Here is a 13,618-nt window from a genome sequence, read left to right on the forward strand (position 1 = left end):
GAGACTGCTTATGCTCTCACACCCCACTCAGAGTTAGGAGTCTCCAGGTGGGTGATCTTCAAAAGAGAAGGTCTGCCTAGAAGCTTCATTTTCTTGCTCAGCAAATGGCCCCTGGACAAAAGCAGTACTAATTTACCACTGAGTCTTATGGAGTTGTAATCCATCCCCATTTCTTACCCTGGTAATTCCTTACTTTCTTGCCTAGGTCTTTGATATTTTCTAAAATTTTAAATTGCTTTTAGCAAAAAGGTTGTTCCAGATCACCCAGTCCATTATTGCTAGAAGCAGAAATATTTCCTATTTTTAAATTGTTGAGAAATTAAAAGTATTATTTACCCCATAATAGAAAAAGAAGACTACAAAATCACAATTAAGAAATGCTTAATTAGAGGTTGAGGAAAGATGGTGGAGGAGTAGGGGACCCTATTTCAACTGGTCCCCGGAATTGAGCTGGATATCTACCACACCACTCTGAGCACCCACGAAATCAGCCTGAGATGTAAGAAGATCTGGATCTCTACAAACAGAATATCGCAGGTGGTTGGTTTCGAGGTACGAAGCAGGGAGCCATGATTCTGCGGGCTGATATCAGAGGATAAACAGCAGCGGGAGGGAGCCTGTCCATGGGGATCCTACACTGCCGGTGAGCGACAGCCTTGCTCACTGGGGACGGGGCATAGACTTGCAGACCAGTAGCAGCGGGGAAAGGACATTAGGATAGCCCCCGGGGTGGAAACCCAGAGCAGCAGGGTCACCCATGCAAACTGGGAGTGGCTGGTGGTTTTAGAAGCACAAAGGGCAGAGACGTGACCCAACCTGGAGGCAGGACTGGGAGTGCTTCGGAGGGGTGCACAACCCAGGACGCTGCAGTTTATTGCAGCACAGAAAGAAACGGAGACAGTGTGGCCTGGAGCACTCACTGAAGAACAGATTGCCATCTCTCCGCTCTGAAGCAGAGGGTTGGAAATGGTCTCTTCTGCTCTGACTCACAGAAGAGACACGGAAAGCCATGAGGGAAAGCCACCAGAGAACAAAAACCACAAAAACTGATTCCTGCTGAGCCCATCCGCCACCACACAGGGGCAGGGCAACTCCGCCCAAACAGGATTGCCTGAGTTAATAGTATGGCAGGCCCCTCCCCCAGAAGTCAAGCTGGGAAAATAAGAGGCCAGCAACCCTAAGGTCCCTAGAAAACAGGTGCATCTTGCTTGGGTTCTGGTGAATAATTTGGACTCTATACATTCCCTCAACCACCCATCAACAGAATGACTAGGAGGAGGAACCCCCAATATAGAAAAGACTCAGAGATTATGACTTATGCAGCAGATTTATAAATGGATGCAGATATAACCAAGATATCGGAGATAGAATTCAAGCTAGCAATTGTGAAGACAATAGCTAGAATGGAGAAATCAATTAATGGCAACATAGAGTCTCTAAGGGCAGAAATGAAAGCTGAATTGGCAGAACTTAAAAATGCTATCAATGAGATCCAATCCAATCTAGATAATATAACAGCTAGGGTAATTGAGGCAGAAGAACGAATAAGCGACCTGGAGACAATATAATAGATAAAAAGGGAAAAGAGGACGCCAGGGAAAAACAACTCAGAATCCATGAAAATAGGATCAGAGAAATAAGTGACACCATGAAGCGTTCCAATGTCAGAATAATTGGAATCCCGGAGGGAGTGGAGAGAGAGAGAGGACTAGAAGATGTATTTGAGCAAATCGTAGCTGAGAACTTCCCTAATCTGGGGAATGAAACAAACATTCGTGTCCTAGAGGCAGAGAGGACCCCTCCCAAAATCAAGGAAAACAGGCCAACACCCCGGCAGGTAACAGTAAAACTTGCAAATCTTAGAACAAAGGAAACCATCTTAAGGGCAGTTAGGGGGAAGAGATTCCTTCCGTACAGAGGGAGGGACATCAAAATAGCACCAGACCTATCCGCAGAGACCTGGCAAGCCAGAAAGGCCTGGCAAGACATATTCAGGGTACTAAATGAGAAGAACATGCAGCCAAGAATACTTTATCCGGCAAGGCTGTCATTTAGAATGGATGGAGAGATGCAGAGCTTCCAAGACCAGCAGAAAATGAAAGAATATGTAACCACTAAGCCGGCCCTGCAAGAAATATTAAGGGGAGTTCTATTAAAGGAGAAAGACCCCAAGAGTGATCTACAGAAATTTACAGGGACAATCTATAAAAACAAGGTCTTCACAGGCAACATGATGACAATTAATTTATATCTTTCAATAATCACTCTCAACGTGAATGGCCTAAATGCTTCCATAAAAAGGCACAGGGTTGCAGATTGGATAAAAAGACAGGATCCATCCATATGCTGCCTACAAGAGAATCATTTTGAACCTAAAGATACATCCAGACTGAAAGTGAAGGGATGGAGATCCATCTTCCATGCCAGCAGACCTCAAAGAAAGCTGGGGTAACAATTCTTATATCAGAAAAATTAGATTTTAAAATAAGTCTGTAATTAGAGACACAGAAGGACACTATATCATTCTTAAAGGGTCTATCCAACAAGAAGATCTAAGAATTGTAAATATCTATGCCCCCAACATGGGAGCAGCCATCTACATAAGCCAACTGTTGTTTTTTTTTTTTTCCTTAAGCCAACTGTTAACCAAAATAAAGAGTCATATTGATAACAATACGTTAATTGTAGGAGACCTCAATACTCCACTCTCAGCAATGGACAGATCATCTAAGCAGAAAATCAACAAGAAAACAAAAGCTTTGAATGATACATGGGACCAGATGGACCTCATAGATATATACAGAACATTCCACCCTAAAACAACAGAATACTCATTCTTCTCGAGCGCACATGGAACTTTCTCCAGAGTAGACCACATACTGGGTCACAAATCAGGTCTCAACTGATACCAAAAGATTGACATTATTTTCTGTATATTCTCAGACTACAGTGCTTTAAAACTGGAACTCAATCACAAGAAAAAATTTGGCAGAAATTCAAACACTTGGAAACTAAAGATCACTCTGCTCAAGAATGTTTGGGTCAACCAGGAAATCAAAGAAGAACTTAAACAATTCATGGAAATCAATGAGAACGAAAACACATCGGTCCAAAACCTATGGGATACTGCAAAGGCAGTCCTAAGGGGGAAATACGTAGCCATCCAAGCCTCGCTCAAAAAAATACAAAAATCCCAAATTCACCAACTAACTCTACACCTTAAAGAACTAGAAAAAAAGCAACAAACAATGTCTTTGCCATGCATTAGAACAGAAATAATTAAAATTAGAGCAGAGATCAATGAATTAGAAACCAGAAACACAGTAGATCAGATCAATGAAACTAGAAGTTGGTTCTTTGAAAGAATTAATAAGATCGATAAACCACTGGCCAGACTTATCCAAAAGAAAAGAGAAAGGACCCAAATTAATAAAATTATGAATGAGAGAGGAGAGATCATGACTAACACCAAGGAAATAGAAACAATTATTAGAAATTATTATCAACAACTATATGCCAATAAACTGAGCAATCTGGGTGAAATGGAGGCCTTCCTGGAAACCTATAAGCTGCCAAGACTGAAAAAGGAAGAAATTGACAACCTGAGTAGCCCAATAACCAGTAACGAGATTGAAGCAGTGATCCAAAACCTCCCAAAAAACAAGAGTCCAGGGCCTGATGGATTCCCTGGGGAATTCTACCAAACATTCAAAGAAGAAATAATACCTATTCTCCTGAAGCTGTTTCAAAAAGGAGAAACAGAAGGAAAACTTCCAAACTCATTCTATGAGGCCAGCATTACCTTAATCCCCAAACCAGGCAAAGACCCCTTTGAAAAGGAGAATTTCAGACCGATATCCTTGATGAATATGGATTCCAAAATCCTCAACAAAATCCTAGCTAATAGGATCCAACAATACATTAAAAGGATCATCCACCACGACCAAGTGGGATTTATCCCCGGGATGCAAGGGTGGTTCAACATTCACAAATCAATCACTGTGATAGAACACATTAGTAAGAGGAGGGAGAAGAACCATATGGTCCTCTCAATTGATGCAGAAAAAGCATTTGACAAAATACAACATCCCTTCCTGATTAAAACTCTTCAGAGTATAGGGATAGAGGGAACATTCCTCAAGTTCATAAAATCCATCTATGAAAATCCCACAGTGAATATCATCCTCAGTGGGAAAATCTGAGAGCCTTTCCCTTAAGATCAGGAAAACGTCAAGGATGCCCACCCTCGCCACTATTGTTCAGCATAGTACTAGAAGTCCTAGCAACAGCAATCAGACAACAAAAATAAATAAAAGGTATTCAAATTGGCAAAGAAGAAGTCAAACTCTCTCTTTTTGCAGACGACATGACACTTTATGTGGAAAACCCAAAAGACTCCACCCCCAAATTACTAGAACTCATCCAGCAATTCAGTAATGTGGCAGGATACAAAATCAATGCACAGAAATCAGTTGCTTTTTATACACTAACAATGCAACCATAGAAAGAGAAATTAGGGAAATGATTCCATTTACAATAGCACCAAAAACCATAAGATACCTTGGAATAAACCTAACCAAAGAGGTAAAGGATCTATACTCTAGGAACCACAAAACACTCATGAAAGAAATTGAAGAAGATACAAAAAGATGGAAAAATATTCTATGCTCATGGTTTGGAAGAATAAATATTGTTAAAATGTCTATGCTACCCAATCTATACCTTCAATGCCATCCCAATCAAAATTCCAATGACATTTTTCAAAGTGCTGGAACAAACAATCCTAAAATTTGTATGGAATCAGAAAAGACCCCGAATCGCCAAGGAAATGTTGAAAAAGAAAAACAAAGCTGGGGGCATCACGTTGCCCGATTTCAAGCTATATTACAAAGCTCTGATCACCAAGACAGCATGGTACTGGCACAAAAGCAGACATATAGACCAATGGAACAGAATAGAGAACCCAGATACGGACCCTCAACTCTATGGTCAAATAATCTTTGACAAAGCAGGAAAAAAACATGCAATGGAAAAAAGACAGTCTCTTCCATAAATGGTGCTGGGAAAACTGGACAGCCACATGCAGAAGAATGAAACTCGACCATTCTCTAACACCATACATGAAGATAAACTCAAAATGGATGAAAGACCTCAATGTGAGACAGGAATCCATCAAAATCCTAGAGGAGAACATAGGCAGTAACCTCTTTGACATTGGCCACAGCCACTTCTTTCAAGATACATCTCCAAAAGCTAGTGAAACGAAAGCAAAAATGAACTCTTGGGACTTCATCAAGATAAAAAGCTTCTGCACAGCAAAGGAAACAGTCAACAAAACAAAGAGGCTACCCAGAGAATGGGAGAAGATATTTGCAAATGACACTACAGATAAAGGGCTGGTATCCAAGATCTACAAAGAACTTCTCAAACTGAACACCCAAAAAACAAATAATCAAGTCAAAAAATGGGCAGAAGATATGAAAAGTCACTTCTTTAAAGAAGACATACAAATGGCTAACAGACACATGAAAAAATGTTTATCAGCATTAGCCATCAGGGAAATCAAATCAAAACCACATTGAGATACCACCTTACACCAGTTAGAATGGCAAAAATGGACAGGGAAAGAAACAACAAATGTTGGAGAGGTTGTGGAGAAAGGGGAACCCTCTTACACTGTTGGTGGGAATGCAAGTTGGTACAGCCACTTTGGAAAACAGTGTGGAGCTTCCTCAAAAAATTAAAAATAGAGGTACCCTATGACCCAGCAATTGCACTCCTGGGTATTTACCCCAAAGACATAGGTGTAGTGAAAAGAAGGGCCTTATGCACCCCAATGTTCATAGCAGCAATGTCTGCAATAGCCAAACTGTAGAAAGAGCCGAGATGCCCTTCAACAAATGAATGGATAAAGAAGATGTGGTCCATATATACAATGGAATATGACTCAGCTGTCAGAAAGGATGAATACCCTACTTTTGCATCAACATGGATGGGACTGGAGGAGATTATGCTAAGTGAAATAAGTCAAGCAAAGAAAGTCAATTATCATATGGTTTCACTTATTTGTGGAACATAAGGAATAGCATGGAGGACACTAGGAGAAGGAAGGGAAAAATGAGGCGGGGGAATTGGAGGGAGAGATGAACCATGAGAGACTATGGACTCTGAGAAACAAACAGGGTTTTAGAGGGGAGGGGGGAAGGGGCATTGGTTAGCCCGGTGATGGGTATTAAGGAGGGCACATACTGCATGGAGCACTGGGTGTTATACAAAAACAATGGAACGTGGATCACCACATCAAAAACTAATGATGTATTGTATGGTGACTAAAATAACATTAAAAAAAAAAAGAAATGCTGGGGCGCCTGGGTGGCTCAGTTGGTTAGGCGATTGCCTTCGGCTCAGGTCATGATCCTGGAGTCCCGGGATCGAGTCCCACATCAGGCTCCCTGCTCAGCAGGGAGTCTGCTTCTCCCTCTGACCCTCCTCCCTCTCATACTCTCTGTCTCTCATTCTCTCTCTCGCAAATAAATAAAATCTTAAAAAAAAAAAAGAAATGCTTAATTAAATATATACAAAACATGACCATGTCAACTTCTTTAAATATTAAATTTAGTATTCATCAATGTTTCATTTCAATTAAAGCAATTTGCAATTTAGATTTTTCTCCTACAGTAGCAGAAGTCCCAATGTATATATTTATTGGGTTATATATATAAAAGTGGCTACATATATTTACATATATATATATAACCAGTATGTATGTATAACCAATATATATTATATATATAATGGTTGCAGAGAAATCACTGTCAAGTATGATTTAATGATTTACTTGGTTCTAATTTTGAATTTAAAAACAAAGTTTTAAAATATTAATAATATTATATTTAACATTTATATTTAAGTAAGAGGATAGGTACATTTGAATTTTTTAAAAATTTTGATACACTGTGTAGTGGTGTTTCCAAAATAAGATTGCCTATATTTTTAGTGGTGTTCAAAGAGCCTTGATTGTTGGAAGAAACCACCAGCAATGTTATTCAGTGATGCTCTGGTATCCACATTTCTGTCTGCACTGGGAGATGAAAGACTAAGAACATAATATCTTTTCTCTATTAATAGACAACACATTAACACATATGTATCTAAATTAAAAAATACTGTTTTGGAAGGCTTACTGTTGTTCTCTCCAAGTGTCACCATCAATGGCAGTATCTGCAGTGGAAACAGAGTAGGTTAAACAACAGAGCATTGTGCTTAGGAGATCTAAGCCTGTCTCAGTCACCGGGTACATAGTGATGTGCTTTAGCAAGAAGCAACTTTAGGACTTGCTGCCAGAAGGTGTCTTGGAGGTGCTGGGTCCAGAGTTTTGATCTCATCCAAGATGTTATGTCCATAATTGCAGCAGCTACAAGGTGCCACACACCCATGGGAGATAAATGTTCTGTGCTTGAAAAAGCAACACTTAAAGATAAAATTTTTTATTAGCTCTGTATAGAATTCCAGCCAAGAAGTAGAACATTATTCTACCCATTGTCCGTAAGCAGTAACACAAAAAGGTCTCAGGGAACTGAACAGGACTCCAGGCAAGAACAACTATTTCTAAAACCTGCTGATACTTGCAATAAGGGCTACTGGCCCATTAATCTTTCACTGGGTGTCACTGATTCCAGAAGAGTATGAGTCAACCTGTGGAGATAACTCAGTTATTATCAGAAAGAGGTGTAATGGGCTAGGTTGGTGGGTGATTTTCCAGGTATTAGTTCTTCCAAAACGAGGCCCGTTTTCAGACCCCTTTCTTACACACACACACACACACACACACACACACACACACACACACACACCACAATTCCACAATTTAAGGAGTCATAGGTCTGAAAAGGACCTTAGAGGTCATTCTAATCCCCTAGCTTCCTCCACACCCTAACAATAACACCACAAGTGGTCCTCCAGGCATTACTTGTGAACAGCTTCAATTACAGTGAACTCACAATTCCTGCGGCATCCCTATACTGTTTTTGTTCAGCATAAAATTTTAGAATTTTTTTTGAGGTTGAGCTGAGCACTGTTTCTTTTTATGTTTCTTTGATACTAATAATTCATATTCATAAACTCATTTCTGTTTTTGTGAAGCATTTGCAATAGGAAGCCTTCTCTCCTCCAAGTTTATATTTCCAGTTTCTCTAACCAGTCTTTAAAGAAAAAAAAAAAAAACTAGTCTTAATAAGCTGTAATGTCCAGAGGTCTCTCCTCTAAATATGTTCCAGTTTGTCAATTTCTCTCTCCTGCAGAGGGTGGTCCCCAGAACTGAATGTCATGTTCCAAGTATTATATGACTAGCATCATGTAGAGTATTGCAGGATCCTCATTATGGACCATGTATTTCTCTTTTAGCTCTCCTACATGGTGAGGAATAGTTTTTCTCATTTTGGTTTTAATTTGCATTTCTCTGCTTACTAAGAAGTTATACACATTTTGATATATCAGTTGCTTTTTTGGATGTTTCATTTGGGGGAATATCTGTGCAAAACTTTTGCCCCATTTTTAAAAAAATTCTTTATCTTGTCTCTATTCCAAATACCAGCCTTGTGACACATAATTTTTTAGGTTTTAATTTAAATTCCACTGAGTTAACATACAGTATAATATTAGTTTCAGGTGTACAATAGAGTGATTCAACACTTCCATACAACACCCTGCACTCATCACAAGTGCCATTTTTAATCCCCATCACCTATTTAACCTATATCCATCAACCTCCCCTCTGGTAACCATCAGTTTGTTCTCTATACTTAAAATTCTGTGTCTTGGTTTGCCCCCCCCCCCTTTTTTTTTAATCCCTTTGCTCATTTGTTTTGTTTCTCAAATTCCACATATGAGTGAAAACATATGGTATTTGTCTTTCTCTGACTGACATATTTTGCTTAGTTCCATCCATGTCATTGCAAATGGCAAGTTTTCATTCTATTCTATGCTGAGTAATAGTCTATGGTATATATATATATATATATATATATATATATATATATACCACATCTTCTTTATCCATTCATCTATGTATTGACACTTGGGCTATTTCAATAATTTGACTCTTGTAGATAATGCTGCTATAAATATTGGGGTATATGTATCCCTGCAAATTAGTATTTTTGTATTCTTTGAGTAAATACCTAGTAGTGCAATTACTGGATCATAGGGTAGTTTTATTTTTAACTTTTTGAGGAAACTCCATACTGTTTTCCAGACTGGCTATACCACTTTGCTGTCCCACCAATGGTGCAAGAGAGTTCCCCATTCTCCAAACCTTTACCAACACCTTTTACTTTTTGTGTTTTTGATTTTAGCCAGTCTGACAGGTGTGAGATGATATCTCATTGTAGTTTTAGATTTTCTTTCCCAGATGATCATTGACGATGAATATCTTTTCATGTGTCTGCTGGTCATCTGTATGCCTTGGGATAATGTCTATTCCTGTCTCCTGCCCATATTTTAATTAGATTATTTGTTTTATTTCCTGTTGAGTGTTGTAAGTTCTTTATATATTTTGGTTACTAACTATTTATCAGATATGTCATTTGTAAATGCCTTCTCCCATTCTGTAGGTTGCCTTTTAGTTTTATTGATTGTTTTCTTTGCTGTGCAGAAGTTTTTATTTTGATCAAGTCCCACTAGTTTATTTTCCCTTGTCTCAGGAGACATATCTAGTAAGAAGTTGCTATGGCCCATGTCAAAGAGGTTACTGATTCTGTACTTCTCTGGGATTTTAATGGTTTCCTGTCTCACATTTAAGTCTTTCATCCATTTTGAATGCATTTTTTTGTATGGTGTAAGAAAGTGGTCTAATTTCATTCTTTTTTTTTATTCTTATGTTAATCCCCATACATTACATCATTAGTTTTAGATGTCATGTTCCATGATTCATTGTTTGTGCATAACACCCAGTGCTCCATGCAGAATGTGCCCTCCTCAATACCCATTACCAGGCTAACCCATCCTCCCACCCCCCTCCCCTCTAGAACCCTCAGTTTGTTTTTCAGAGTCCATCGTCTCTCATGGTTTGTCTACCCCTCCGATTTCCCCTGCTTCATTCTTCCCCTCCTGCTACCTTCTTCTTTTTTTTTCTTAACATATGGTCTAATTTCATTCTTTTGCATGTTGCTGTCCACTTTTCCCAACACCAGTTGTTGAAGAGACTGTTTCCCCCCCCCCCCCCCCCCCCCCCCTCGATATTCTTCCCTGCTTTGTAAAAGATTACTTGACCATATAATTGTGGGTCCATTTCTGGGTTTTCTATTCTGTTCCATTGACCCATGTGTCTGTTTCTCTGCCAGTACCATACTGTCTTGATGACTACACCTTTGTAATATAGCTTGAAATCTGGAATTGTGATGCCTCCAGGTTTGTTTTTCTTTTTTCTTTTTTTTAAAAGATTTTATTTATTTATTTGAGACAGAGAGAATGAGAGAGACAGAGAGCACATGAGAGTGGGGAGGGTCAGAGCGAGAAGCAGACTCCCTGTCGAGCAGGGAGCCCGATGCGGGACTCGATCCCGGGACTCCAGGATCATGACCTGAGCCGAAGGCAGTTGCTTAACCAACTGAGCCACCCAGGCACCCAGGTTTGTTTTTCTTTTTCAGGTTTACTTTGGCTATTCAGGGTCATTTGTGGTTCCATACAAATTTTAGAATTGTTTTTTCTAGCTCTGTGAAAAAATTGGTTGGTATTTTCATAGTGATTGCATTAAATGTGTAACTTTGGGTAGTATAGCCATTGTAACAATATTTGTTCTTCCAATCCATGAGCATGGAATGTCTTTCCATTTCTTTGTGTCATCATCAATTACTTTCATCAGTGATTTATAGTTTTCAGAGTAGAGGATTTTCACCCCTTCTATTAGGTTTATTCGTAGGTATCTCATGGTTTTTGTGCAATTATAAGTGGGATTGATTCCTTGATTTATCTTTCCGCTGCTTTTTTATTGGTGTATAGAAATGAAAGATTTGTACATTGATTTTGTATCCTGTGACTTTACTGAATTCCATTATCAATTCTAACAGTTTTTTGGTGGGGTTTTTCAGGTTTTCTATATAGAGTATAATGTCATCTGCAAACAATGAAAGTTTTACTTCTTCCTTGCCAATTTGGATGCCTTTTATTTCTTTGTGTTGTCTGATTGCTGTGGTTAGAACTTTCAGTAATATGTTGAATAAAAGTGGTGAGAGTGGACATTCCTGTCTTGTTCCTGACCATAGAAGAAAAGCTCTCAGTTTTTACCTATTGAGGATGATATTAGCAGTGAGTTTTTCATGTATTGCCTTTATTATGTTGTGGAATGGTCTCTCTAACCTTACTTCGGTGAGGGTTTTTTTCTATCATGAATAGATGTTGTACTTTGTCAAATGTTATTTCTGCATCTACTGAAGTGATCATATGGTTCTTTTCTTTTATTAATGTGATGTATCACATTGATTGATTTGTGAATATTGATCCACATTTGCAACACAGGAGTAAATTCTGCTTGATCATGGTGAATGATTTTTGAGATACTGTTGGAGGAGATTATGCTAAGTGAAATAAGTCAAGCAGAGAAAGTCAATTATCATATGGCTTCACTTATTTGTGGAACATAAGGAATAGCATGGAGGACATTGGGAGAAGGAAGGGAAAAATGAAGGGGGGGAAATCGGAGGGAGAGATGAACCATGAGAGACTATGGACTCTGAGAAACCAACTGAGGGTTTTAGAGGGGAGGGGGGTGGGGGGATGGGTTAACCCAGTGATGGGTATTAAGGAGGGCACGTACTGCATGGAGCACTGTGTGTTATACAAAAACAATAAATCATAGATCACTACATCAAAAACTAATGATGTATTGTATGGAGACTAACATAATAAAATAAAATTAAAAATAATATATATTGTTGGATTTAATTTGCTAGTATTTTGTTGAGAATTAGTTCTCTTTTTAAAGTGCTGTCCTTATCTGGTTTGGTATCAGGGGAATGCTTGTCTCATAAAATGAATTTGGAAGTTTTCCTTCCATTTCTATTTTTTGGAAAAGTTTGAGAAAAATAGGTATTAACTCTTCTTTAAATGTTTGGTGGAATTCACCTGTGAACCTGTCTTGTCCTGGACTTTTGTTTGTTGGGAGATTTTTGATTACTGATTCAATTTCTTTGCTGGTTATTAGTCTTTCCCTTTCAATTTGGTTATGTTGTATGTTTCTGGGAATTTATCCATTTCTTCCAGGTTGTCCAATTTGTTGTCATATTGTTTTTCATTATATTCTCTTATAATTGTTTTTCTGTAGTGTTGGTTGTGATCTCTCCTCTTTCATTTGTGATTTTATTTATTTGGGTCCATTATCTTTTCTTTTTGATGAGTCTGGCTAGGGGTTTAACAATTTCATTAATTTTTTTCAAAGAACCTGCTCCTGGACCCATGGATCGGTTCTATTTTATTTTTTTAAATTTTCTATATTATTTATTTCTGCTCTAATCTTTATCATTTCCTTCCTTCTGCTGTCCTTAATTAGTTGTTCTTTTCCTAGTTGCTTTAAGTGTAAGGCTAGTTTGTCTATTTGAAATTTTTCTTGCTTCCTTAGGTAGGTCTGTAATGCTATATACTTCCCTCTTCTGATGGCTTTTGCTCTATCCCAAAGGTTTTGGACTGTACTGTGTTCATTTTCATATGTTTCATGTACTTTTATATTTCTTTGATTTCTTGGTTGATCCATTCATTGTTTAGTAGCATGTTGTTTAACCTCCATGTATTTGTGGTCTTCCAGATTTTTTTTTTTAATTGTTGATTTCTAGCTTCATAGCATTGTGGTCAGAAAAGGTTCATGGTATGATTTCAATCTTTATGTATCTGTTGGGGCTTATTTTGTGACATAATATGTGATCTATTCTGGAGAATGTTCCATGTGCACTCTGCTTCTTCTGGGACTCCTGTAGCATGAAGGTTATTACTTTTGATGCAGCCACTGAGTTTCCTAACTCTATTCTCATTTTGCATAATTCTTTTTCTCTTTTGTTCGGCTTCATTGTTTCCTTTACTTGTTCAATCTAGGTCATTAATTCATTCATGTACTTCTTCTAGCCTGCTGTTCATTACATCATGTGTGTTTCTAATCTCATTTATTGCACTCTTCATTTCTGATTGATTCTTTTTTAACTCTTATCTCTGTGGTAAGGGTCTCACTGATGTTTTCTATTATTTTCTGAAGCCCAGGGAGTATCCTTAATGATTGCTGCTTTAAATTCTCCATCAGACACGTTACTTATATTTTTTTCACATAGATCTCTGACTGTGGTTTTCTCTTGTTCCTTCATTTGGGATAAATTTCTCTGTCTTCATATCTTGTCTAAGTCTCTGCTGCCTTCTTTGTGTTAGAAAAGCCAGTTATGTCTCCTGCTCCTGAAAATAATGGTGTTATGATGAAATGGTCATGTAGTGCCCAGGGCATGGTGCTTCAGGGAGTGTCTCTTCAGTGTGTGCTCTGTGTGCTCTGTTGTTGTCATCTTCTGGCTGCTCTATCCTTTAGGCCAGTCATCTGCAGAGGCTCTCCTTGCCTGTGTTTGGAATGTAGCAAGTTTTTACTGGGTGT

The sequence above is a fragment of the Neomonachus schauinslandi genome, chromosome X (assembly GCF_002201575.2).
Source record: "Neomonachus schauinslandi chromosome X, ASM220157v2, whole genome shotgun sequence".
Classification (NCBI taxonomy): Eukaryota; Metazoa; Chordata; class Mammalia; order Carnivora; family Phocidae; genus Neomonachus; species Neomonachus schauinslandi.